This window comes from Scylla paramamosain, chromosome 40, assembly GCF_035594125.1.
Source record: "Scylla paramamosain isolate STU-SP2022 chromosome 40, ASM3559412v1, whole genome shotgun sequence".
In the NCBI taxonomy this organism is placed as follows: domain Eukaryota; kingdom Metazoa; phylum Arthropoda; class Malacostraca; order Decapoda; family Portunidae; genus Scylla; species Scylla paramamosain.
Window position 1 is genome coordinate 9,470,157 of NC_087190.1, and position 27,959 is coordinate 9,498,115.

Here is a 27,959-nt window from a genome sequence, read left to right on the forward strand (position 1 = left end):
TGTAATGTTCATTTATTGAGGAAAATCAGTACATAGTAATAATATGTGAAAAATACTGAAACCTTCTGTTGAAATGTGCAATGCTTTCTAACCACAGTGGCAAACGAAGGGACAAAACCCAAACCAATCCAAAATTATAACCCTTTATATCTCACTCTTTGATTGCCAGCCACATATGAAATTGTTACAAGGGCTGAAAATTGGCAAAATATTGTGATATATTGGAATCACTATTAGAATTATCGCTTACATGAAAGGAACTTGACGACTGTGGTACTGGTGTTGCAAATGATTCATGTGAATGGTATGTGTCAGTTACAATTTTAGAATAGGCAGACAAATTCCCACTCTCTGCTTCAAAAATAACATCATTTATCAGTTTCCTAGCAAAGCCTGCTGTTTTCTTGTCCAGGGAGTCGAGTGCTTGGCCTACGTACTTCCCAAATGTCTCATTAGGAGTATCATGTCTCTCAGATCTCTCTTCTAAGTTACGAGCGACCAGGTTTAAAATGTAATCTGCCTTAGTAGTGTTTTCCCTGCTCCGTTTCACTACAGGAGCATTGCTGCATGGAGGTATTTGATCATCAGCTGGTGGCTCAGCAACACTCTAGAAAGGAGAACACCTATAAATATAGTGCAAGTCTCTCTCTCTCTCTCTCTCTCTCTCTCTCTCTCTCTCTCTCTCTCTCTCTCTCTCTCTCTCTCATAGCATTGTATCTTTTATCTGTTTCAGTTTCCGGCAACAGAAAAGGAGTGGAAGACTGTTGGAGAACAGTTCGAGTTTAGATGGAATTTTCCCCACTGTCTCGGTGCTGTTGATGGAAAGCATGTATGGATAAAGCCGCCATCAGAATCAGGGTCTTATTATTGGAATTACAAAGGATATAACAGTCTTGTGTTAATGGTAGTTGTAAATGCGAACTACGAATTCATTATGGCAGACATTGGAATTAATGGTCGCGTATCAGATGGAGGAGTCATTGATAATACAGAATTTGGTAAGCGACTCAAAGATGAAAAGCTCTGCATCCCACATGAGTCAGTAACAGCTACTTCAAATTGTGTTTTGCCATATGTATTCGTGGGAGATGAGACATTTGCATTAAGGACAGATTTCTTGAAACCTTATTCTCAAAAGGACCTACATAGTGAGAAGCGAGTATTCAACTACAGGCTGTCAAGAGCACGGAGAGTGGCAGAAAATGCCTTCGGCATTATGGCTTCCTGGTTTAGAATTTTCCACACTTGTATAAATCTCAAATTGACAAGTATTGACAAAGTTGTCATGGCATGTGTTGTGCTACATAACTATTTGCGGAAAGCATGCCCTTCAGACTAGTCCCCAGAGGACTGCTTCTATAGGGAGGATAGAATAAGCAAGATGATTTTGCCAGGCTTAACTGCAGATCCTAATTATTTAGCAGGTTTGCAACACAGTCAGGGATCACGAAACTATCCTGAAATTGCAAAGGTAGTAAGAGATAGATTTAAGGATTACTTTGTGAATGCCGGTGCAGTAGCATGGCAAAAAGACTTCATATAAATCATGAAAATAGGAAAGGCTAGTCTACACCTTCAAACTCAAACTATACAGTTGATTGGAATTGGCTTAAATAGTGTGCTGTAATATTTCTTTCCAAAATAAATGAATACAGTGGTTACGATAAGTTTAATTGATTCATTATTGGCTGGCTCAAGTTTAGCCTTCAGATCCAGATTGACATGTTGGATTCTTAATGAAATGATTATTCATAATACAAAATTATCTGAAATTTCAGACTAATATACCAGAGAAGTCAGGAGACACATTTTAAAACCTACAGATTATATGAAAGCACCCATGAAACTGAATAAAGTCATCTATGCATAGCCAATAAAAAAACGAATAAATAAATGGCCACTCTGGTTCTGAAGGTTACTTGTTATCCAGTTTGCAAAGATTGCACGCGGGCAATCTTTGCTGAGTGCAGTCATACATTTAACACAAAATAATGGTACTTCCAAACAGAAAAGAAAGTAAGAGCACAATTAATCTTCTCATTACGTTGGTAACATCATTTTTTTTTGTGTAATCAAGTAAAAAACATATACAAAGGAGCTACATAATTGTTTCATGTGTGCCCGCCTGTATGCGTATATGTGTGTGTGTGTGTGTGAGTGTGTGTGTGTGTTACACAGTATAATCCTCAGGCCATCGTGGCGTGACACAATGGCTTGTCTCCTCTCTGGGGCACGCGCTTGAGACTGCTGGAGGGAGCTTGGTGGTTGTGCTGCATTGACTGCTTCCTGGCTTGTGATACCTGGCTCATCAGCTGATTGGAGCGTAGGTGTTCCCTAGTCCTGAGAGATACTCTGCCATCCAGTCGGATGAGGTATTGCCTGTTCCCTCTGTCCTCCACGACCGTTCCTGCCCAGTTCCATATATTGGTGTGTCGATCCTGTACTAGCACTCTGCCACCGGGGATGAGAGAGGGACGGTGGCAAGTGTTCACACGCTTCTGTAGCACTCTCTCAATATGCTGCCCCATTTGACGCTCTCGATGACGTAGCGTTTGTCCCCAGAACCTGTCGACATTGAGCCTGCATGTGACAGCAGGCACACCATCTCGTAACTGTTGACCTGTTGCCAGCTGTGCATGTGACTTGTCGATGTCCCGGAGTGATGTTGAGTATTGCAGGAGCGCGAGTGATGCCTTGTTATTGTCTAGGCTTCCATCCGCCCCAGTGTTGCCATGCAGTACCCTTTTGGCAGTCTTTACCACCGCCTCTGCCCTGCCATTTGATTGTGGCTGATGACACCCGCATTGTCACTCCCCATTTCCTGAAGAATGTCCGCATTTCCTCACTCCCTAGGTTGGTTCCCCCATCCATATAGAGTTGTTGAGGAGTGCCCCAGCAGATGAAGTACTGTCGCAAACAGTCTTTCGTCCCACTCGAGGCCGTGCCCTCTGCCAAGTGTGACACCTCCAACCACCACGTCAGGTCGTCTACATACACCAGGTAGTGGTGCCCCTCCAGCTGACATATGTCAGCCATTGTCTGTTGGAAGGGGTAGCGAGGAGGCGGTGTGAGTAGGAGAGGCTCCGGAGGCTGAGACAGTGCGTGGGTGTTACAGGTCTCGCAGGAGGAACAATGGTGATGCAGATCCCCTTCAATGCCGAGCCAGTACACCATTTGTTGCGCCCTCCTCAACATGGAGTCAATGCCTTGGTGACCCCCGTGGAGGTGTGCCGCCACCTGTTGGTGTAGGTTGTCTGGGATTATGAGGCGCGGGTGGTTCTGGTCATAGACATATGTCACCAGGCCTCGTGATGTGCCCAGCCTTCTCTTACACCATAGTACAGCCTGAGACATGCTAGTTCCTGGGCCCTCTGGGGATGCCAGTCACCAGCCAGTACCTTAGCTACTAGCAGCTGGTAGACGGGGTCGTCCTGTGACGCCTGGAGCACCATGTCCTTGTTGAGGGTGAGGCTGTCGCTAAGGTCTAGGGCTGTCACCAAGGATGCAGCCATGGCGGCCACTAGCTCCTCATCTTGTTCCTCGTCTGTAACATCCGACGGTGTCTTCATCGATGGATATCGTGACAGAAAGTCCGCAGCGTAGTTCCTCTTCCCAGGCAGGTAGCGGATGGTGAATCGATGTCACAGAGTTTGCTCCTTCAGGCAGAACAGGCGTGGATTGATGATGTCCGTGAGAGCCTTGTTACCCAACAATCCCACCAGCGGGCAATGGTCAGTAACTAACACTAGATTCGGGCACCCCAGCAGGAAGAGTCGGGCTTTACGGAAGCACCAGGCCACCGCCAGTGCCTCCCCCTCAATGGGAGCGTATCTTGTCTCTGCTGTGGTGAGGTGGCAGCTGCCACAGAGAGTTAAGTGCCACCCGCCTTTGCAGCAAAATGGTGCATCAGCTGGCACACAAGAACAGTACTGTGGGAGAACCATGAATCTGATCCCCTCCTTGCTCCAGTCAGTGATGGAGACCATGGGTCTGGTTTAGTCATAGTATGACAGCCCATCCCTGACCAGCTGGCATATAGTCTCCTTGGCCTGCCTCAATTTCAGCCGGAGTTGCTCATTCCAGTAGATCTTTTTCCCTGTAGGGTTCTTGAGGAGGTCCCTGAAGGGAGAAATTATGGGGGCAGTGGCAAGGAATGACGCTAGCTGGTTAACAAAACCGAACCAGGACCTCATGTCCGCGATGGTGGGCTGTGCCGGCATGGCGAAGTCATGGATGGCTGCCAGTCTGTCCTCTTCCCACCCAAGGTGGAAGCCCACAAACTCCATTTCGTGGCAACAAAATCTGAACTTCTCTGGCTTGACGGTAATACCTTTTTTAGCACACAGCTCCAGGAAGTTGTATGTGTGCCAGAAGGCCCCCTCAATGCTGGAGTCTTAAAGAAATGTGTTATCAACACACTTATGTCTGTGAGGGAAGTCAGCCACGGCATCATCAAACCTCTTGGTATGGGCATCAGTTGCAGAACCCCCATGGGTGTGCGGCAGTACTGATAACGCCCCCATGGTGTGATGAATGTTGTCAAGTGTCTGCTGTCCTCCTCTAGCTCCACCTGATGAAACCCCCAGTGCGTGTTGGCCATGGTCTTGTATGAATGTGGAGGTACATCAGACACCATGTCAAAGGAGGCTGGAGTGTGGTGAGTTTCTTGCAGGCAGCAGGAATTCAGTTCCTGGAAGTCGACCGTCCTTCTAGGCTTTGCTAACTTCTTGGCAACCGCAACCATCCGAGCGCACCATTTAGTAGCCTCCCCTGTGGGTACTGGATGAATCACTTCTCTTTTGACGTCCACATCGAGTTGTTTTTTCACTTCATTTGCCCAGTGCTTGGGGATGGAAGCTGGTGTGTGGCAGGTGTGGGGTTGGGTGCCTTCCTTGAGGTGGATGCGGTGCAGTGGGTCCTGCATCACCTACAGTGGATATCTGTCAGTGTTGAAAGTTGAGGATGAGAACTGTCGTGACGGCCACTCCTCGAGACATGCCACATTTTCCTCAAGCTGGAGAGGCATCGAGGTGGGTCTTGATGGAATGTCGCTGCTAACTTCATCGCCCACCAGCCCCACAACGGCGACCAGCGGCAATGGCTGGGGAAAATTAGCATGGACAAGATCCAGTTCTTTGCAGGTAGTGAATGACAGGTACATACGCTCTATGGACTCTATGAAGTATACCTCTTGAATGGTAGAGCGTCTGGAGAGGCTGATGTGACACAGCGCAGTGCCTAGACTGGTGAGGGGAATTTTTGCCAGGTCTCGGATGACAGCCTGACGCTTTAACTGTGCAGGCTTGAGACTGAGCAAAGCCATGAGAGTGGGGACCAGCAACACACATTTGTGCCCCCGTGTCAGCTACAGCTGTCACTATCACTGTCAACCCGCTGGATTGTGGCCCCACAACCACCTGCAAGACAGGCTCATGGCTCAGGCTCGCCGCGCCGATGGTAACATTGCTCACCAGTTTACCTGCCTCCTGTGTCCTGGCTGGCCTGCACATCTTGAAATGGCCCCGCTTTCCACATGCCACACACTTGCGAGTGTATGTTGGGCATGATGTCTTGTCTGCACTGTGCCTCTCACCACAATTGTAGCACTGCCTGGCTGCTGTACCGGTATCAGCGGGAGCACTGCAGTAGCCATGTTTGGCTGAGCATGCTGGCTGGCGCGAGACAGCAACCAGAGGCTCCTCCTCCTCAGTGACGTGATCGATGGTAACGTCAGCTCCCGCCACTGCCCTTTCCTGCATAAATTTTGCTGTGTTGCGCTGGGCAGCTTCGAAGGTGGAGCAAAAACTGCGTAGGCTGTCTGAGTCCTTGAATGTGTCACACCAGCGGAATACTTCCTGTTTTAGGGCGGGGTCATGCAGGCCCACCATCACTTTACGCATGTGCATGTACTCGGACAGGTTACTATGGCAGTCAGGGCACTGGAAGTCGCACTCACGGGCCTCTTGGGCACACCTGGTCATGTATACTCCCACTGACTCACCTGGGGTCTGGCTCATGTTGAAAAAGTCCGACCATCTCATGGCCTGGTTCGCAGTCTGCAGCACAAGCTTTCCTATATCATCCAGGGCGGCCTTGGGCTCCAGAGTCTCCCAATGTCCCGTGTCAAACCTCGTATCCAGGACGCACTAAAGGTCAGGGACACAGAGTAGCCAGATGTGGAGTATGGCCTCCTCATTGGGCCATGCAGCTAAACGTAGCCACGTCTCCACCAAGTGGCGCCACATTCGAAATCCTGCAGCTGTCATTTCCATCTTGCACTTCTCTGGAGTGGCAGCAGCAGGTGGTCTGCTGCTCGGTGAGCAACATGTCATCAGGGACATCATACCGCTTAGCAGGCCCGTCAGGTCAGGTCTTGTTACAGTAAGGGCAGGGCGTTGTGCTGCCCTGATTCTGCTCCCTCGAGGTGTAGTGGCTCCTGGGCATCGTGAAGACATTGTAGGTGTGGTTGAGCTCCGATCACTGCGCCATGAAGGGTTGAAGATAAAGGCAGGGCTCCTTAGGTTGCTTTAATGAGTATCCACGTACAAGGTGCACACCTTGTAGCGGGAGCTGCACAACTGCCTCAGTGCCTTGGCAGAAAAAAGTGCGTCGCCTCTCGCAGTTGCCAGATGCCTCTATCTTACAATATATATATATATATATATATATATATATATATATATATATATATATATATATATATATATATATATATATATATATATATATATATATGAAACAATTTGTTATTTTTTCTCATTTTATGAGATAAATAAAAAAATATACAAAAAAAAAAAACAACCTCACAATACCTCTCTGACAAAGTATAACATTGTATGGGTTAAACATCTACAGTGCTCGTCATAAACATTGTCGCCGGAGAAAACGGTATCCGTTTGAAGGATCAAAACGCGCGCGCTTTTCTTGGCGGGCATCAGGTGCTTTAAATTTAATTATTACATATCTGTCATCTCAGCCTGGATGCCGGGCAGCTTGCAAAGGTGGGAAGTGATTGGCCCCTGTCAATCACTCCGACTGGCGGGCGTTCCGTCGCTGTCCTTCCGCGCTACCCCACCCCAAGACTGGCTTGCAGTTACTCTGCTGTTTAGCCGTTTTCCTGGACAATGGTGCGCTACCAGATTTTGTCATGGGATGACATCGCAGCCTCAGCTCTCCAAAAAACTATCTCTGACCAGACGGGTGTCAGTGTCCGCCAAGTTCAATGATACGTGAAGCGTATGGCTGAACTCGGCAGCAACAACTTACCCCGCCAAGAAGAGAAACACCCGCAAAATTTCCCTGCGAACCCTGAGAGTGGTACACTTTGAAGTCGAACGTAATCCCCGAATATCTGCTAGGAAAATCAGGGAAGACAACTTGGGATTGCAGAGTAATGTGTCTGTGAGGACATTATTGCGCCGCATCCACGACGACCTCCAGTATCTGAGCTATGCAGCGCAGTCCAAGCCTGTGGTTACTGTAGCCAGCAAGAGAAGAGGCTTGCGTTTTGTGAGAGGATGAAAGACTGGACCATCGAGCAGTGGCATGGCGTGCTGTGGAGCGACGAGTCAAGATTCACAGTGATAGCCAGCAGTCAAGGTCGTGTGTACCGGCGTCCAGGCAGCGATCTCCTTGACCCCCACTACACTGCTCCTGCTGTCAGATTCCCTGATTCGTTGATGGTGTGGGGATGCTTTTTTTATTATGGGGTGGGGAGCCTCGTGGTGTTACCAAAAAACACCACAATGAATCGGGGGAATTACCTCGAGCTTCTGTGTGACCATCTACCGGGGTCTTTCGAGATGTGTCAGGCCTTCACCTTCATGAAGGACGGTGCACCGTGCCATATGCTAAATCAGTGAAGCAGTGGCTCAGAGACTGCCAGTCTTCTTAAGACTGGCCTGCTAATTCCCGGAACTGAACCCAATAAAAAAATGTGTGGACGGTAACAAAACGGGAGTTACGCAGTAAAGACTGTTCAACTGTAGCCAAACTCCAAGCTGCACTTCACCACCTTTGGAGCACATTCGGCCCCTAGCATCTCATGGTGCTTGCAGACAGCCTTCCGGCCCGTTTGGAAGAGTGCAGGAGACGAAAAAGGGAAGCCAAGAAAGTATTAGTTGTAAGCTCAATAAATTTCTTTGGATGCAGTACATGTTTATATTACCTGACGCAGCGTGGGAGAGGGGTGCGACAATGTTTATGGCGAGCACTGTATAACATCACAACCTTCTATCAGATCGCCATTATGGATTCTGTCAGGGCCACTCTACTGAGTCTTGGTCATCCTATTTTAGAGATTTTTGGGAGTTTTGCTGATGCCTTAGACATCAAAAGCTTTTGATAGTGTCTGACACAAAACTTTGATTTCCAAACTACCCTCCTACTGCTTCTATCCTCTCTGTAACTTCATATCAAGTTCTGACCGTTCTATTGCTGCTGTGGTAGACAGTTACTTCTCCTAAATCTATTAACACTGGTGTTTTCCACGGTTCTGTCTTGCCATCCACTCTCTTCCTATTATTCATCAATGATCTTCTAAACCAAACTTCTTGTCCTATCCATTCCTATGCTGATGATACCACCCTGGAATTTTTTCCACGTCTTTTTGCAGATGTCCAACCCTTCGGGAAGTAAACATTTCACACAGGGAAACCACATAGCGCCTGAATTCTGATCTTTCTAAAATTTCTGATTGAGGAGGAGCAAACCTAGCATTGTTCAGTGCCTCAAAAACTCAATTCTTCCATCTATCAACTCAACACAACCTTCCAAACAACTAACCCTTCTTCTTTAATGACACTCAACTGTCCTCCTCTTCTATACTGAATATTCTCTTTTTTTTTTTTTATGTAGGAAGGATACTGGCCAAGGGCAACAAAAATCTAATAAAAAAAAAAAAGCCCACTGAAATGCCAGTCCCATAAAAGGGTCAAAGCAGTGGTCAAAATTTGGTGGATAAGTGTCTTGAAACCTCCCTCTTGAAGGAATTCAAGTCATAGGAAAGTGGAAACACAGAAGCAGGCAGGAAGTTCCAGAGTTTACCAGAGAAAGGGATGAATGATTGAGAATACTGGTTAACTCTTGCGTTAGAGAGGTGGACAGAATAGGGGTGAGAGAAAGAAGAAAGTCTTGTGCAGCGAGGCCGCGGAAGGAGGGGAGGCATGCAGTTAGCAAGATCAGAAGAGCAGTTGGCATGAAAATAGCGGTAGAAGACAGCTAGATGTGCAACATTGCGGCGGTGAGAGAGAGGCTGAAGACAGTCAGTTAGAGGAGAGGAGTTGATGAGACGAAAAGCTTTTGATTCCACCCTGTCTAGAAGAGCAGTATGAGTGGAACCCCCCCCCAGACATGTGAAGCATACTCCATACATGGACGGATAAGGCCCTTGTACAGAGTTAGCAGCTGGGGGGGTGAAAAAAACTGGCGGAGACGTCTCAGAACACCTAACTTCATAGAAGCTGTTTTAGCTAGAGATGAGATGTGAAGTTTCCAGTTCAGATTATAAGTAAAGGACAGACCGAGGATGTTCAGTGTAGAAGAGGAGGACAGTTGAGTGTCACTGAAGAAGAGGGGATAGTTGTCTGGAAGGTTGTGTCGAGTTGATAGATGGAGGAATTGAGTTTTTGAGGCATTGAACAATACCAAGTTTGCTCTGCCCCAATCAGAAATTTCAGAAAGATCAGAAGTCAGGCGTTCTGTGGCTTCCCTGCGTGATATGTTTACCTCCTGAAGGGTTGGACGTCTATGAAAAGACGTGGAAAAGTGCAGGGTGGTATCATCAGCATAGGAGTGGATAGGACAAGAAGTTTGGTTTAGAAGATCATTAATGAATAATAAGAAGAGAGTGGGTGACAGGACAGAACCCTGAGGAACACCACTGTTAATAGATTTAGGAGAAGAACAGTGACCGTCTACCACAGCAACAATAGAACGGTCAGAAAGGAAACTTGAGATGAAGTTACAGAGAGAAGGATAGAAACCGTAGGAGGGTAGTTTGGAAATCAAAGCTTTGTGCCAGACTCTATCAAAGGCTTTTGATATGTCCAAGGCAACAGCAAAAGTTTCACCAAAGTCTCTAAAAGAGGATGACCAAGACTCAGTAAGGAAAGCCAGAAGATCACCAGCAGAGCGGCCTTGACGGAACCCATACTGGCGATCAGATAGAAGGTTGTGAAGTGATAGATGTTTAAGAATCTTCCTGTTGAGGATAGATTCAAAAACTTTGGATAAGCAGGAAATTAAAGCAATAGGACGTTAGTTTGAGGGATTAGAGCGGTCACCCTTTTTAGGAACAGGTTGAATGTAGGCAAACTTCCAACAAGAAGGAAAGGTAGATGTTGACAGACAGAGCTGAAAGAGTTTGACTAGGCAAGGTGCAAGCACAGAGGCACAGTTTCGGAGAACAATAGAAGGGACCCCATCAGGTCCATAAGCCTTTCGAGGGTTTAAGCCAGCGAGGGCATGGAAAACATCATTACGAAGAATTTTAATACGTGGCATGAAGTAGTCAGAGGGTGGAGGAGAGGGAGGAACAGGCCCAGAATCGTCCAAGGTAGCGTTTTTAGCAAAGGTTTGAGCAAAGAGTTCAGCTTTAGAAATAGATGTGATAGCAGTGGTGCCATCTGGTTGAAGTAGAGGAGGGAAAGAAGAAGAAGCAAAGTTATTGGAGATATTTTTGGCTAGATGCCAGAAATCATGAGGGGAGTTAGATCTTGAAAGGTTTTGACATTTTCTGTTAATGAAGGAGTTTTTGGCTAGTTGGAGAACAGACTTGGCATGGTTCCGGGCAGAAATATAAAGTGCACGAGATTCTGGTGATGGAAGGCTTAAGTACCTTTTGTGGGCCACCTCTCTATCATGTATAGCACGAGAACAAGCTGTGTTAAACCAAGGTTTAGAAGGTTTAGGACAAGAAAAAGAGTGAGGAATGTACGCCTCCATGCCAGACACTATTACCTCTGTTATGCGCTCAGCACACAAAGACGGGTCTCTGACACGGAAGCAGTAGTCATTCCAAGGAAAATCAGCAAAATACCTCCTCAGGTCCCCCCAACTAGCAGAGGCAAAACGCCAGAAGCACCTTCGCTTAGGGGGATCCTGAGGAGGGATTGGAGTGATAGGACAAGATAAAGATATGAGATTGTGATTGGAGGAGCCCAACGGAGAAGAAAGGGTGACAGCATAAGCAGAAAGATTAGAGGTCAGGAAATGGTCAAGAATGTTGGGTGTATTTCCAAGACGGTCAGGAATACCAATTGCTCTAGGTCATGGAGGATAGCAAAGTTGTAGGCTAGTTCACCAAGATGGTCAGTGAAGGGAGAGGAAAGCCAAAGCTGGTGGTGAACATTGAAGTCTCCAAGAATGGAGATCTCTGCAAAAGGGAAACTTCACATCTCATCTCTTGCTAAAACAGCTTCTATGAAGTTAGGTATCCCTGCTAGTTTTTTTTCTCACCCCACCCCACCCCCACCAGCTGCTAACTCTGTACAGGGACCTTATGGAGTATGCTTCATATGTATGGCGGGTTCTACTCATACTGCTCTTTTAGACAGGATGGAATCAAAAGCTTTTTGTCTTATCAACTCCTCTCCTGTAACTGACTGTCTTCAGTCTCTTTCTCATTGCTGCAATGTTGCATCACTTGCTATCTTCTACTGCTATTTTCATGCCAACTGTTCTTCTGATCTTGCTAACTGCATGCCTCCCATCCTTCCATGGCCTCGCTGCACAAGATTCATCTTTCTCTCATCCCAACTCTGTTTATCTCTCTAATGCATGGGTTAATTAACCTTCCTGTGATTTGAACTCTTTCAAGAGGGAGGTTTCAAGACTTCTGTAATTTTTTACTACTACTTTTTGACTGTTCAGGGATCGGCGCATCAGTTTTTTTTTTTTATTATTATTATTATTGCAGTTTTATTACCCTTAGCTGGTGCACCTCCTACATTAAAAAAAAAAAGAATAGTATATATATATATATATATATATATATATATATATATATATATATATATATATATATATATATATATATATATATATATATATATATATATATATATATATATATATATATATATATATATATATATATATATATATATATATATATATATATATATATATATATATATATATATATATATATGGAATGGACTGGATGAGGAAGTAGAGCGTACAGAGATGATACATGAAATTAAGGCCATGTTAGACACAATGAGATACAAAGATGGGACAGCACAAGCATAGCTTCCCTCCTATACATTACAACTAGGTACAAGGTAAAGGTGAGAGATCAACATTCCCTTGGGTCTACGGATTAGTTACTGGAGAGAAAGGAAGAAACAAAAGCTACAAGACACCATCCTGCCATTAAAATTGTAACGAAGGAGTTGTAAATAATAGGATTTTTATTCTTTTAATTTTTTTTTATAAAATCTCAACTGCCAGAGAGAGAGAGAGAGAGAGAGAGAGAGAGAGAGAGAGAGAGAGAGAGAGAGAGAGAGAGAGAGAGAGAGAGAGAGAGAGAGAGAGAGAGAGAGAGAGAGAGGATTGCAGCTACCTTCATCCTTGTGTGATGTTAATTTAAAGGAATTTTTTATTTTTAAAACCCTGGACACTGCTGCCACATATAGAAGCCCACCCAAACAGAGTGTAGTCACAAATTCACGATAGTACATGACCTGCAGCAGCAAGAGAGTGAATTGAGACCTTCCCTTCCAGGGTAAATTACATATCCTTTAGACTTCAGAGCATGGGATATGGGTCTCACTTGGTTGACTCACCTGGCTGGCTACTCTTTCATGACATTTGTGTATAGACAGGTAGAGGTTATATCTATGAATATAAGGGCAGCACGGATCTGCAGGTACGCCAGTCAGCAAGATTCCAATACTGTGGCAAGCTGTTCTAATAATAATGATTGTGTATCTTATGCAGAATATTGAGATAGGAAAAAAATATGTATTAACAGTTATGAGATCAAGGAGTAATACTGTATAATGAGGTAGTGTAGGTTAGTATAATACTATATCACAGATATCACAAGTTAGTATAATATAATAATCTGTGATGATCTGTGGTGGAATGAGAGTGCGGGACAAGTCTACAAACTGATAAAGGCCAAGAGTAGAGTGCCAAGAGTAGAGTGCAAGGCTTTCTTGAATAAGGAAATTGATTCTAGAGCAACTGTTTCATCTGGTAGGAAATTCCAGAATCTCACACATCTTATGAAAAGAATCTTCTTTTGGCCTCAAGATAGCTGCGGGTATGTAAGATCTTAAATCTGTGCCACCTTATACCCACTGGGGGAGCCAGGGAGAATATTTCATTTTGGAGACATGTACTACACTCCTGATGGAGGATTTTCCAGTACTTAAGGATATCAGCACACAACAGGTGTCCTTGGATAGTGTGCAAGTTCAGAATCCTGAGACGCTCACAGTAAGGTAAGTCAGACAGACCTTCAATATGACAGATCCAAGTTCTCTGGACTGATTCCAGCAAGCTATCCCCAGAAAACCAGTGTTCCACACACAGGAAGCATATTCTAGTTCAGGTCTTACATGAGTTTTGTATAGAGTGAGCATAAAGTCCTGTGACTTGCAACATGTACATTTAAGGTTGTTAGACAACCCAGAGGCCCTATTGACAATTGACCTGATGTGCTGATGGATGAAACACAAAGATCTTTGTGAGAGTTGATCAGATATAAAGTATGACCTTGAAGATAATATTCAGATAAAGAACCATTATGCTACCAGGCCACAGACCCATGTTGGAACTTCAAGACAATGCACTTGTCCTTATTGAGAGCAAGGCCCCATGAATTTGCAACACTGCACATATTGTCAATATCATTCTGGCATGACGAAATACCTGGGGCCAAAGACAGGGGAGGAGAAGACTTGTATTTTAAGCAGAGTTTGAGATCATCAGCAAAAGTTTTACAGTTGTTAGAAATTGAGGACAGTAAGTGGTTGAAATATAACAAGAAAAGCTGAGGTCCCAGGACAGAGCCCTGGTGCATGCCACTTGTGACATTTCTGGAACTACTGTTGACACCTAAGACAGACACACTCATTGTCCTGCCTTGTAGAAATGAGATGATCCAGTGCAGCAACAGGCCTATGATACCAATGCACTGGAGTTTATGAAGCAGAACTGCATAATTTACCACATCGAAAGCTTTGGAGAAGTCAAATAGTATCAGATCCTCCACACTTCCGATGTCTAACCCTTGAGTTACAAAATCATAGGTCAGTAACAGCTGATCATCAGCTGTCCTGCCACATCAAAAACCATACTGGTCAGCAGTGAGTATAGAATTTTGCACAAGGTAGGAGTAAATACAATCAGCTACAGTTTTTTCCATGGACTTACAACATAGAGAAGTAAGACTTATTGGTCTATAATTTGGTGGGTTAGAGCAGGAACTTTTCTTGTACGTGGGAACTACATTTGAGACCTTCCTCAATACAAGGAGTGCCTTCGCTCATGCTGATGGTGAAGATTTTGAATATGAGGTAGGCCGGGGATGGACATAATCTTAATAGTCTGGGGTGCAGGCCATCTGATCCTATACTTGTGCTGAGATCAAGTGCTGCAAGCTTTTTTTCTTTTTTTACATCAGAGAGTAAAATTGATGTAGTAGAGAACTCACTGGAAAATCTGATGGGGAGAAAGGGTTATGGAAGCTGTCTTTAAATACAGAAGCAAAGTTGCTAACAAAAATTTCACCCATAGTAATAGAGCTGACAACAAGCAAACCGTCAAGATGCATTAGGGGATCCACAGAAGAAGCGCCAATTTTTTTACTCCAAATGTACTGATGGAAAGCTTTAGGGTTATCTTAAGTTTGTCAATTAGACCTTTCAAAGGCTATCTGGGAATGGGCACAGTAGTGTTTATAACTTTGGTTAATGTTGATGTAGTAACCCAAGGCCTTGGAAAGAATCTTCTAGTGTTCTTAAAGAGTTGCCATCCTCTCATTCTCTCTCTTTTTTTGAGCAGCAGGAGGATGTGAAAAAGAACCAGGGATAGGTTTTGTACAGAAAGGTATGTAGAATTTCATCAGTGGAGTAAGAACTCCCAAATGTCTGAGCAACAGTGCATCTTCTGAGTGATGACAGAACTCATAGTCCCAAATGCACCCAGATAAGTGGTCATCAATGATGTTACATTTGCTTTTAGCCCAGGATCCCTTATGAGAACAATTACTGTTATCCTAACCAGAATCAAACACAAAGTGATAATTGAAAAGTATGGGGACATGTCAACAGCCAGGAAGAGGGCAAAAAGACCATACATTGCCTTTTCTGTCCTCTTCTGTTGACAAGATTAGGTCAAGGATGTTGCCTGAAGGTATGAAGGTTGGGAAATCAATCCACTGATGTAGGCTGATGGGATTAAAGCAACTTGTAAAAGCAGCAGAGAATCAAGGAACATTGCATCATCCCTAGTCCAACCAATGGCAGGCAAACTGAAGTCACCCAGTATTAGAACTTCCTTATTTGTGCAGAATTGTTGCAAGTAGTTTATCAGCCTTAAATTATCCTCAGCATAATTTGGTGGAGGTCAGTACACAAGTATTATAGAACAATTTAGGTGCACTGTGAACATTTGGGCAGTTGCTGCCCAAGGAAATAAAGGAGAGATTGTTCTTGATATAAACACAGACACCATGGTTTTGAACATCTCCAACAACATCATTACAGGCTAATGGATGATAACCATGTACAGAACGAAAGGAGTCAGGAATACTAGGAAGGAACCAGGATTCTGTAATGGCCATGATATCTATGTTATGGTTATGCATGAGATGAGAAATTTCATTAAGCTTATTAACTAAACTATTAATATTGCATAAACACATTCTAACACTACAGAATTCTTTTTTAATCAGTTGTTGGCTGGTTAAAGTTCTTTCCTAGTTTAAAGGAGTGTTCTCATGCTCCCGGGTTGGTGCCCATGTTTGTGCTGTTGCCCTTTTCCTTGCACCTCAGGAGTAGGTTCCACCAGCATTCCTATAATTTTCAGCCTTAGCATTCCTGTCATTTTCAACCTCAGATCCACATGTACAAGTCATAGTTTGCTGATGCTAAGATTCATGTTCCTGTCTGTGATGCAACTGGCCAGTTCCTGACGTTGCACTAAAAATCAGGTCCCTATTGATATAAATACCATCAAATTGAGACCCTTTAAGAGACTTACCATTGTCTAAAAAAGATTTCCTTACATCACTTTCAAGAATGTTCATTCTGTACAGTTTCTTGGTCCTACTGATGCAAGAGAGAGGTCTGTGAACTCAGCTGTTTCCAGTCAAGTACTGTGACACTGACTTAATGTTATCTTAAAAAGGGATTTATCTGTGACATCAATGCCATGAACGATGATGGAGGACACTCTTTTGTCTTTCAGTCATTTCTTTCATTTCCTATTGGTATGAGATGCCAATAGTTATCAACAGATACACTGTCAGAGGCAGGAGGGAGGAGGAGGCAGTAGGCACCTGCCAAAACAATAGTTACTCCCAGTGAGGTCTGAAGCATTGGATCAGTGGGTGCTGTGAACCTATCATTAAACCTAGCTGTGACCTCATTGAACATTTCCCTTTGTGTCTCACAACACAAGGAGACAGTCACAGTCTGCTCTCTAAAGACAACTCTCTTTCTTCGCACAAAACTACAAGCACATAATTGTGCACACACCTTTCACTCAAAATTCAAAATTATCATTGCGACTCCTACACCAGCCTCAGAGTCCCCATCTGGGGAAGGGACCACAAATGTCCCAAGATTGGACTGCTCTTCTAATATCAACCCTAAGTGTCTTTTTCTTCATTAACTTCTGGAACATTCGTGGTCCTAGATCTAATTTTCAATCTGTAGAACACCACCTCTCCTCTACTAAATCTCATCTTTTCCTCACTGAAACACAGGTGTCTGAGGCAAAAGACAGTAGCCCCTTTTCTGTTCCCTCCCACTTTCTCTATCCTCATTTTCAATCCGAAGCTGGATGTTGCATCTATTTGTGCAGCAATTTAACCTGCTCTCATGCCCACACTCTTGAATCTTCCAAGTTTTCCACCATTTGGCTACAACTACAGAGTCACCCTCAAACAAAATTTTGTCTGTGCTGCATACCTCTCAACTCCTCTGACTATAAGAAATTCTTTGACTACTTAACTTCCAAAGTGGAGCACATTCTGACTTTCTTCCCTTTTGCAGAGACCTCCATTCTTTTAGACTTCACCACCAGCTTTGGCTTTCCTCTCCTTTCACTGACCATCCTGGTGGACTAGCCTTTAATTTTGCTATCCTCTACGACCAAGAGCAATTGGTGCAACACCCTACTCACCTTCCTGATCATCTTGGAGATAGGTCCAACATTCTTAACTTTTTTCCTAACCTCTAATCATTCTGCTTATGCTGTTACCCTCTCTTACCCTTTAGGTTCCTCTGATCACAATCTCTTACCTGTATCTTGTCCTGTTGATCCAATCCCTCCTCAGGATCCCCCTAAGTGGAAGTGACTGACATTTTGCCTCTGCTAGTTGGGGAGAGCTGAGGAGGTATTTTGGTGATTTTCTTTGGAATGACTGCTGCTTCCATGTCAGAGACCCATCTCTGTGTGCCAAGGGCATAACAGAGGTGATAGTGTCTGGTATGGAGGCATACATTCCTCACTCTTTTTCTCAACTTAAACCTTCCAAACCTTGGTTTAACACTGCCTGTTCTTATGCTATATATGATAGAGAGGTGCCTCACAGATGGTACTTGAGCCTTCTATCACCAGAATCTCATGCACTTTATATTCCTGGCAGGAACCATGCCAAGTCTGTTCTCTAACTAGCCAAAAATTACATCAGATCTTTTAAGATTTAACTCCCCTCGTGACTTCTGGAATCTAGCCAAAAATATCTCCTATAACTTTGCTTCTTCTTCTTTCCCTCTTTTATTTCAACCAGATGGCACCATTGCCATCTTATTTATCTCTGAAGCTGAACTCTTTGCTCAAACCTTTGCTAAAAAGTACTCATGATTCATGGCTTGTTCCTCCCTCTCCTCCAACCTTTTGACTACTTCACACTACCAATTGAAATTCTTCATAATGATGTTTTCCATACTCCTGCTGGCCTAAACCCTCGGAAGGCTTATGGACCTGATGGTGTCCCTCCTATTGTTCTCTGAAACTGCGCCTACATGCTTGCACCTTGCTGAGTCAAACTCTTTCAACTCTGTCCATCAACATCTACCTTTTCTTTTTGCTGGAAGTTTGCCTACATTCAGCTTACTCCTAAAAAGGGTGACTTACTCCCAAAATGCAGGTAATCATAACATTTAGACATCTTGCTGCTGGGAAAAGCTACAGGAAAAATGCAATTGTGCAGTAGTGATGGCGTTGGGGGTCATTGAGAGAGCCACAATTGGTTAGGGACTACTCCTGAGTGCCAAAAACTGTTTGTTTACATCGAGGCTTCTCACTGGGATCACATTTACCTTATTTCAAAGATTGAATTACTCTTACACTCTCTGTCTCTCCTCCAAATATATAAAAATGAAATAAATATTTATAAAAACTATAAATTAGTAATAAACAACAGCTTTTGCTGTGTTTTAATATTTGATATCAAGTAACTCTGTTTGAGTACTGACCTATGGTACCACAACTAAAGTAATAATGACCTCAAAATTTTGTTTGAAAACTGATTTGTTTGAAAAGGGAGGCATTCGGTAACTGAGGTTCTACTGTATATCAATAAAAATAGTACATTCCACCTTTCATATGCCTAACGTCTTCTGCAGAATGGTATTTATGAAGTAATAACAGATCCATTGCACCCTGGAGTTGAATAGAACATAGAGTTGAAAATTAAAGGCCAGTATCAAAAAGGTAATGAATATTCAGTTAAGGAATTAATATCAGTCATTTTGTCTGAAAACCTATTTGTTAAAAAAAGGGAGTTGTTTGGTAACCAAAGTTCCACTGTGTGTGTGTGTATATATATATATATATATATATATATATATATATATATATATATATATATATATATATATATATATATATATATATATATATATATATATATATATATATATATATATATATATATATATATATATATATATATATATATATATAATTATTATTATTATTATTACAACCACAGTTCCCAGCCCCTTCACAAAGCTGCCACACCTGGACTAGCTTCTTCCTTGTCACCTCCTACATGACTGGATGCAGGGCTTAATATGGATTACAAGGTCCACTCTTGACTCATGCACCCTTCTTAACAACAGTCATAACGCCAGGTCAAGCTAATTGAGGTCACCAGTCTGTTTTACCCACCTACAGACAAGGGAAATACTCTGACAGCAATTAGTTCCCACAACTGTGAGAGGATCAACAACCACATCTAGGGAGAAACAATTTTAACAAGCAATAACACATATGTGGCCAAGGTACAAAACCTCATTGGACAATCGTCCTCATAATAAATCCTCCCACTGTCCAACATCATGTTATATCTTCAAGCCAAGTAGTATCGTTTACTGCCTCCTGGACAGCAGGCCTTGTTATCACCTGAGAAGGGAGTAGAGTTCACTACACAGCTATATACTTGAGAAGGGAGTAGAGTTCACTACACAGCTATATACTTAAGTCCTCTGCAGCTGAACAGCATCAGCCAACAGTAACATTTAACACAACTAGCTCACTGACAAGGGAAACAACTATAGAACACACAAGAGGGTAATTCATCGCTACTCAGGCCCACACACACACACACACACACACACACACACAGCCAAGGAGTCACTTCCCTGGGTATGGTGTTATGTGCAACTACACTCCCTGGCAGGCTACTAAGGAGACTCCTGTACTATGTAAGTAGGCCTGGGCATATGGCTGGTAATGACTCACTTATACCCTTAAAGCAACTGACCCAACTAACTAATCCCACCTCAGTCTCTGTAAGATATTATTGCCTGTCTCAATACATCTGCTCCATCTAAGCACTGGGTAGTGACTGAGCATGGGAAAATGTGCCAAACACACTCCCCCTCTGCATTATTGGGATGGGGGATGACAACATACATAACATACATACATACAACCACCAGCTTCCTGATCTGCTTCCCCACATTGGCTTATGTGAATAAGACATTTCACTTTTGAAAATTCTAATGATTACACTAGGGGGGCTAGATGAATACTGATTACTTCATTGTCAAGAGCAACTCTACTAAATATTGGGTGAGACATAGGTTGAATGGACAATAAGAAGTAAAGAAATTTATGTAAAAAAATATGAGTGACTAACATAATATAATATACTAGAAGCTTCAGGCTGGGTAGGCTACATGTCAGGGACACGTCCAAGTCTCATCCCCAGCCTGCCTGCCTCTCTCTCTCTCTCTCTCTCTCTCTCTCTCTCTCTCTCTCTCTCTCTCTCTCTCTCTCTCTCTGTGTGTGTGTGTGTGTGTGTGTATTTACCTAGTTGTGGTTTATGGGAAGGGAGTAATCTCATAGCATCCCATCTTTATATCTATCTAGTTTGGTCTTAAAAGCACTGACAGTTTCAGCATTTACAATGTCTTCACTAAGTTCATTCCATTTGTTCACACTTCTGTGAGGAAAACTATACTTAATGTCTCTTCTACAGTTAATTTTCTTCAACTTCTTATTGTGTCCCCTTGTACCCTCTTAGTCTAAATTTATAAAACCTTCTTTGTCCACATTTTCCATACCATTTATCATTCTATAGATGTTTATTAAATCTCCTCTCTCTCTCTCTCCTATTTTCAAGGGTAGGAATTTCCAACATTCTTAATCTCTCTTCATATGTCAATTTACTCAACTCTGGAACCATCTTAGTGATTGGTCTTTGTATTCTTTCTAATTGTATAATATTCCTCTTTGTATGAGGACACCACACCATTGCCACATATTCCAATCTTGGTCTTATCATGGAAATCAACAACTTTTTATCATTTCTTTATCCAGATATGAAAATGCCATTCTTACTCTTTTTAACAAATTCATCATCTGTGTCTGTCTGGAGTCAAATTTTCGGTAACTGTTACTCCCAAATCCACTTCCTCTTTTGACTTCTTTAACTTCACACCTTCCATCTCATAATGATATTGTACTCTTTTCTTACTCTTACCAAACTCCATTACCTTATATTTACTTAAATTGGATTCCATTTGCCAAGATTTACTCTATCTGTTTATCTTATTTAAATCATCTTGCAGTACCATAGTCATTTACATTTTCTACCCTTATCATCAGCTTAGCATCAATGGCAAATAAGTTCATATAACTATCTATTTCTTCATTTATGTCATTCACCTATCTTACAAACATTATCAGTCCCAACACTAACCCCTGAGGGACATCACTAGTTACTTTCAGCCAAGATGCATTTTGGTCTTATATTACAGTTCTCATTTCTCTATCATACAGATAATCCTCCATCCACTCCAGCAGTCTTCCCCCAATTTTTCCATAATTTTTTTTTTATCTTCCATAGCAATCTTCAGTGTGGTACTTAGTCAAATGCCTTCTTCAAGTCTAAGTAGACACCATCCATCTGTCTTTCTCTTACACAATATCAACTACCTTTGAATAAAAGGACAATAAGTTCATGGAGCATGATCTTTTCCTCCTAAATTCTAATTGACAATTTACTAAGACTTTATCTCTTTCCAAGTGTTCCAACCATCTTTCCTTTATTGTTCTTTCTCATAATTTTCCTACAACATTAGTCAAGGACACTGGTCTATAATTTAGTGGATTTTCCTTATTTCCTCCTTTGTGTATTGGAGTAATATTTGCTCTCTTCCAATCTTTTGGTATTCTTCCCTATGATAGTGATGTCATCAATAGACTATGAATTTTATTAGCTAGTTGTTCTCTACATTCCTTCAATATCCAGTTTGATACTCCATCTGGACTAGTTACTTTATTCACTTCAAGTTCCTCCATCATCTTAAATATTTCTTCATAACTGACTGGGACTATACTTAGTATATTTCTAACCAACTTATCCCTTCCAACATCAAACTCCCCTTCCACAGTAAATACCGATCTGAAGCTATTGTTCATAACCTCCACCATATCCTGTGCATCATCATAGATTCTTCCTTCAGCTTTCAGTCTTGATACACCTTCCTGCTTCATCTTCCTATTAATATGTCTAAAGAATAGTTTGCGTTCATTTATACACTTATCTATTATATCTCTTTCATAATTTCTTCTCTCCATTCTTATTACCTCAATGTACTTCTTTCTAGCATCAATATATTCCTCCCATCTGCTCTCAGTTTTCCTATTCTTCCATCTATTCCAAGCATTTGATTTACGATTTCTAGCCTTTGCATTTTGTATTGAACCACTCTTTACCCTTTCTACATCTCGCTCCTCTTTCAGGTACAAATTTCTCCACAGCAGAATTACATATCCTTATAAATTCATCCCATCTTTTCCAAGCATCTTCTACATTTTCAAAGTCTTTCCAGTCCAAGGCAACAAAGTACTTTCTTAATTTTTCAAAGCCAGCTTTACTATATTTGAATCTTACCTTATAATTTTCATCAGTGATTACATTTTTTTTTTTTTTATTAAATTCCATCGACGCATGATTACTTTTACCTAGTGGGCTATCATAGTGTATAGTTTCAATAATTTCCATGTCCTTGGTAAACATTAAATCAAGTCTTGATGGTTTATCTCTTCCACTAAATCTGGTATCACAATTAACCCATTGAGTCATGAAGTTTTTCACCGCCCAGTTCAATAGTCTATTACTCCATGAGCTCTCACTTCCAGTAGTTGTCAGTGTCTCCCAATTTATATCCTTACAGTTAAAATCACCAACAATAACTATATCACTACTTTCCATCACTGTCTTTTCAAGACCTTTTAACACATCTACCAACATTTCTTTATGCTCTTCTTTTCGCCAAGCATTGGTTATAGGTGGCACATACACTCCTACATAATTCACTATCCTTCCATTTCCACTTCTAATCTTGTAGAATTTCAGACCTGTCTTCACTTGTTACCTTCTCCACTTTGACTTTTTTTTTTTTTTTTAGCCTCATTTACCAGCTCCTTTTGCTTCAATCTTTCAGTCTCATCCATATCCCTGTTTATCCATACATTCTTATATTCTTCATCTCCAGACAACCTTCAAGACCCATTAATTACTTCTGCTTGTAGCTGTGTTGTAAACCTTATTCTTATGGGTCTCATTTTTCTTCATGTTTCTATGGAACTCTTCCACTTGCTTTACTGTCTGGCTGTCTTCACCTGTTACTTTCTTCAGTAACTTATTCAACATTTTCTTTTCCTTTTCCACTCTTTGAATTATGCTTACTATTTTCTCTTCCTTTAAACCAAATACAATTACTTGTTCATATTTTTCTATAATGTCTCTCACTAACTTTTTCTCTTCTTTAATAACATTTACCACTTTTTGTCTCAGGTTTTGTTTCTCATTTTCTTGTTCTGTTATTTTCTTTAGTGATTCTTCAAATTTACATTCATTTAACCACTTATTTTGCATCATTTCCACATCCTTCACACTTGTCTTCATTTCCTCATTTCCTTTCTGAACAGCTTCTACTTCTTTTATTTGTTTCTTTAAACAGTCATTTTCCACTTTTAACTTCTCATTTTTATCTTCCATCTCCATCACCTTTGCCCTAATAATCACCAACTCCTCACCTGTCTCCTTCTGGTGTGCCTCCAATGTCTTTATTCTCTCCAATAACTTGTCCAACATTTCTTCCATATATAAAGTTTTTTTTCTACACTGCAATCTATAATTTAGTTCTCTTTTCTCACCAGTAAAACCTTCAAAGGATACCCATTCTTTTGGGGTGCCGCCCTCCGCCATTTTGTCCAAAGTGTAAAGAAACCAACCAAACTCCTAGAGAAGGGATAACTATACTCGTGTACTGTTTCTCCCTTCCCTGTTTACCACCTGGATATTTCTGAACCTTCATAACATATCTTGTTCCACTGTGAGCAATCTGTGTTATTTCTTTTTTCTATATGTAGAGCACTAGGAAACAATTCTTGTCAGCTCTGCTGCCGCAGTGTGTGCATGTGTGTGTATTGGGCCTAAATGGAAAGTACTATTTTTGTTTCATATATATATATATATATATATATATATATATATATATATATATATATATATATATATATATATATATATATATATATATATATATATATATACAATGGAACCTCAATTCTAGAACTTAATTCATTCCTGGATGGTGTTCAAAATCTGAAATGTTAAAAAACCGAATTTATTTTCTCCATAGAAATCATGTTCCCCTACTCAGCTATTTGTCACGCCAGTGGAAAGAACATTTGATTTAAGGTGGTTTGATATGAGTAGGCTTGAGAGAAAGTTTGAATCAACTCAATATATCCAATTTATTTACACTAACAAGAGTTTACTTGCTACGGGGTATTGTAGTAACGTGGTGGTGTACAGTACCTGATTACTGGAGAGACTAACAATACGTCACTGTGTTCTGTTATCAGTGAAACAGTGACATTACTTCACTTAGTTTTACAGTTTGTTTAGAGTTTGTGTACACACTCGCAGCACTGAGTTCAGCAAAGATACACTGGCAGGCTTGCTTGGTAGCACTACTCCTGTTGCACAGCCAGCCATCTCCTAACTGCCTCAGGAAGGTGCTGCTGGCAAAAGCAGTGGACATAGACATATCATCAGCAACCCATGATCAGTCTGTGTTAGATGGCGACATCTCAACAGATGCAAAACAATGGAAATTTCCACCATGGAAGTTTCCTACACTACATGAATAAAAATCCTACCTGTTCCTACCTTACCTATCCTTACCTACATATGAGTACATCGCTCGGTCATCTGCCTTGAGCGCCCTTTCGAGAAACAAGTTTAGAGACATGTACCTATCCATGCCATACACTGGTGTCGTGGCCTGTTTCCTGTAGAGAGACTTTGGTCTTAAGGAATTTATACAAAATCCATCTAAGAAGACATTACAGGGGAATCATTTAAACCAGTCATATGACAAATGCTATGATGAAGGAAAGATAATGAGTATGAGGCTTTAAGTAGGAAAGCAGAGAATCATGGACAGCTGACTCTAACTCAGAGAAATTTGCAAAAGATTACTAAGAAATAGAGTTGGTGACATACTTTACAGAGGAAATATTCATTTTCCAGGTATAGATTCTTTTGAAAATCTTTGTGTTTCTGAATGAGTAGTCACCTTGCAAGAAGATAAAGAACACAGTTTTGAAAAGTGTTATGGAAAAGTGTCCTGACACTGTGGAAGAGTGACAACCCTTCACACATTACATAGAGACAAACATGGGTTCAGGAAAGAAGTAATGATGACCCATGAAGCTTTTATGAAAGTAAGATGTTGGTGCTAAATGAGAATCAGGCCACAGAGACAAACTCCTTGAAGCAACTTTATGTATCAGTGATAGCTCCCACACGTTGATTTTGTTAATGGTACAAAGACAAAAAATGAAGCCAGACCAGAATAAAGGCCCACTTGTTCTGTTTTGCAATCAAAAAGACCGTAAGGATTCCTGACAGAGTATTGGAGACCATCAGTGTCTTCAAGAATGAGTGACCATGGGAACTTTAAAGTCAGGATAGTAGTATTTACCATAAAAGGAAACGGTTCAATGTGATAAGCATTGTAGGCCCTGTGTGACTGAAAAGGAACATGGACCACAATTGCATCTGAAATGACCATGGAACTAAGGAGTGAGTGGGTAGTAATGAAGGACATTTGCTCTAGTAAATATAGGTAGAAGGGAGAAATTACCTTTTCATAAGTGAATACATGAAATAAATCCTTAACAGGCAAAAGCAAAAAAAGTAACTCTACTACGGGAAGCATCTACCACATTCCTGAGAATTAATTCATTAGTATGCATGATGGAGGTAACAAAGGTTTTCAAAGCAGAAAATAATAAGGAAACTTTGTGAAAAGCATACTGCTCGTGTAACCTAGCAAAAGCTTCACTAGTGAAAGTTTGAAATTGGTTAGTGTAATTAAGCAAGGTATGTACGTTATGATTTAAGCATTCAATATTTTTGCAATTTAATTGAACCATCTTATTTGTTGACATAGCTGCTACAACCAGTTCAGTTTAACGATTCTGTGAATCATTTACATCGCTATCTAAGCCAATTCCAAAAAGCATGTGAAATAGTTGTCCAGTTCCATCTACCAGCCCTCTCTTGGAGCGTTGAGCAGACATAAGGGTCTCATAATTATTCAGAGCATCCAAAACAGTATCTTTTACAAACTTAAGTCTGTCCCCAAGTAAAAGTTTGAGACTGTTAGAGTATTGGCTATTAGGGTGTTCGTTTCCCAAGTCATTTGTGGAGACTACCAGTAGATCTACTAATTCTGACAATTTTTGGGAGGTACTTCAGTCAAGTCAATGTGTGGATATCTAACCCATAAGTAGTCTTCCACCAAGGATGCATGGCCAATAAAGGCAGTAAGAGCTCCTGGTCTGAGGTGGTCTGGGTCTCTGGCTCGAAGAGAGGGGAAGATGAAGAGAAGGAGTAGGACAAACATCTCTCAAACATGCAAAAAGGAATATTTTAGAAAGTTGGTTAGTACAGTTTCATAGATTGTAGTTATGAGTATGTATAGGAGAATCAAGACACAAAGCTCGTGCAAGGCAAGTACCTTTGGCTAAGCTCACATTCACCTTACTGTTGGTCTGTTTAAGTCTGTCATCATGCACCACTTCAAAACTTCAAATTTACACGTCAAAAATTCAAATTCACGTCAAAAACTTCAAATTTACTGCCATGGAGCCATTTAAGTACTAGATGAGGGCCTTCAAATTTAGGAGATAATTTAGGGGACGTGGATCATTACTGACTCACCTGGATGTAGCTCTACTTTTTTCACCTCCCTATGGATGTCGAGAAAACTTGAAAATGAGCTTTCTCATAATCATCCGCATTATACGCAGGAGACTGAGTTTGTTGAGATCATACAGGAGCCTCAACTCTTGCCAAACACAATATAATGGGGAGTATGTCCTGTTGACTCACAAATGCTGCCATTTATACAGGAGGCAACATGTGGTAAACAGTCTTCTCAGGTGTTTAATAAATTTCCTACCTCTGGTTACAGCACCTCCAGGATTTTTCTGTTGGAACGTTCTACTAATCCATTGCTCACAGGGAGGTGAGGTGTTATATATATATATATATATATATATATATATATATATATATATATATATATATATATATATATATATATATATAGAAGCCGTAGTTTGGAAATCAAAGCTTTGTGCCAGACTCTATCAAAAGCTTTTGATATGTCCAAGGCAACAGCAAAAGTTTCACCAAAATCTCTAAAAGAGAATGACCAAGACTCAGTAAGGAAAGCCAGAAGATCACCAGTAGAGCGGCCTTGACGGAACCCATATTGACAATCAGCACACAAAGACGGGTCTCTGACATGGAATCAGTAGTCATTCTAAGGAAAATCAGCAAAACATCTCCTCAGGTCCCCCCAACTAGCAGAGGCAAAACGTCAGAGGCACTCGTCTGAGTACAGGTAGCAACTAGGGAAGCACGAATCGCCTCTCCAGCTGGTTCAGCAATTCTCACCTGCAATTTTGTTCTCTTGATGTTTAACCTGGTTTGGTCCAGATGGGGTGCATGGCTTTCCCCAACTGGGTACCTCCTGAAGTGTCACTAGTCTGCACCCTTTGTTGCAAGTGTGGGACGACTTGCTCGTCGTGTAGGTGCCCATGTGCCATCTACGTCGTGGGGAAGGCAATGGACACACCGAAGTAAAGTAGGTCCTTTATTCTATGCTAGGAAGAAAGTACAGGCCGGGTTGCGAGGGGACGCTGCTGTCCCGAGGCAAGCCGTGAGAGCACTG

The 27,959-nt window shown here is 41.8% G+C and overlaps 1 long non-coding RNA gene across 1 annotated transcript; it reads right to left on the minus strand.

The window, feature by feature from the left end:
* On the minus strand, positions 1–27,959 carry LOC135092387 (uncharacterized). The gene is made up of 2 exons (XR_010262835.1): positions 27,683–27,959; positions 1–607 (listed from the first exon to the last, which is right to left on the minus strand). It is a non-coding gene; the product is annotated as an uncharacterized LOC135092387 (long non-coding RNA).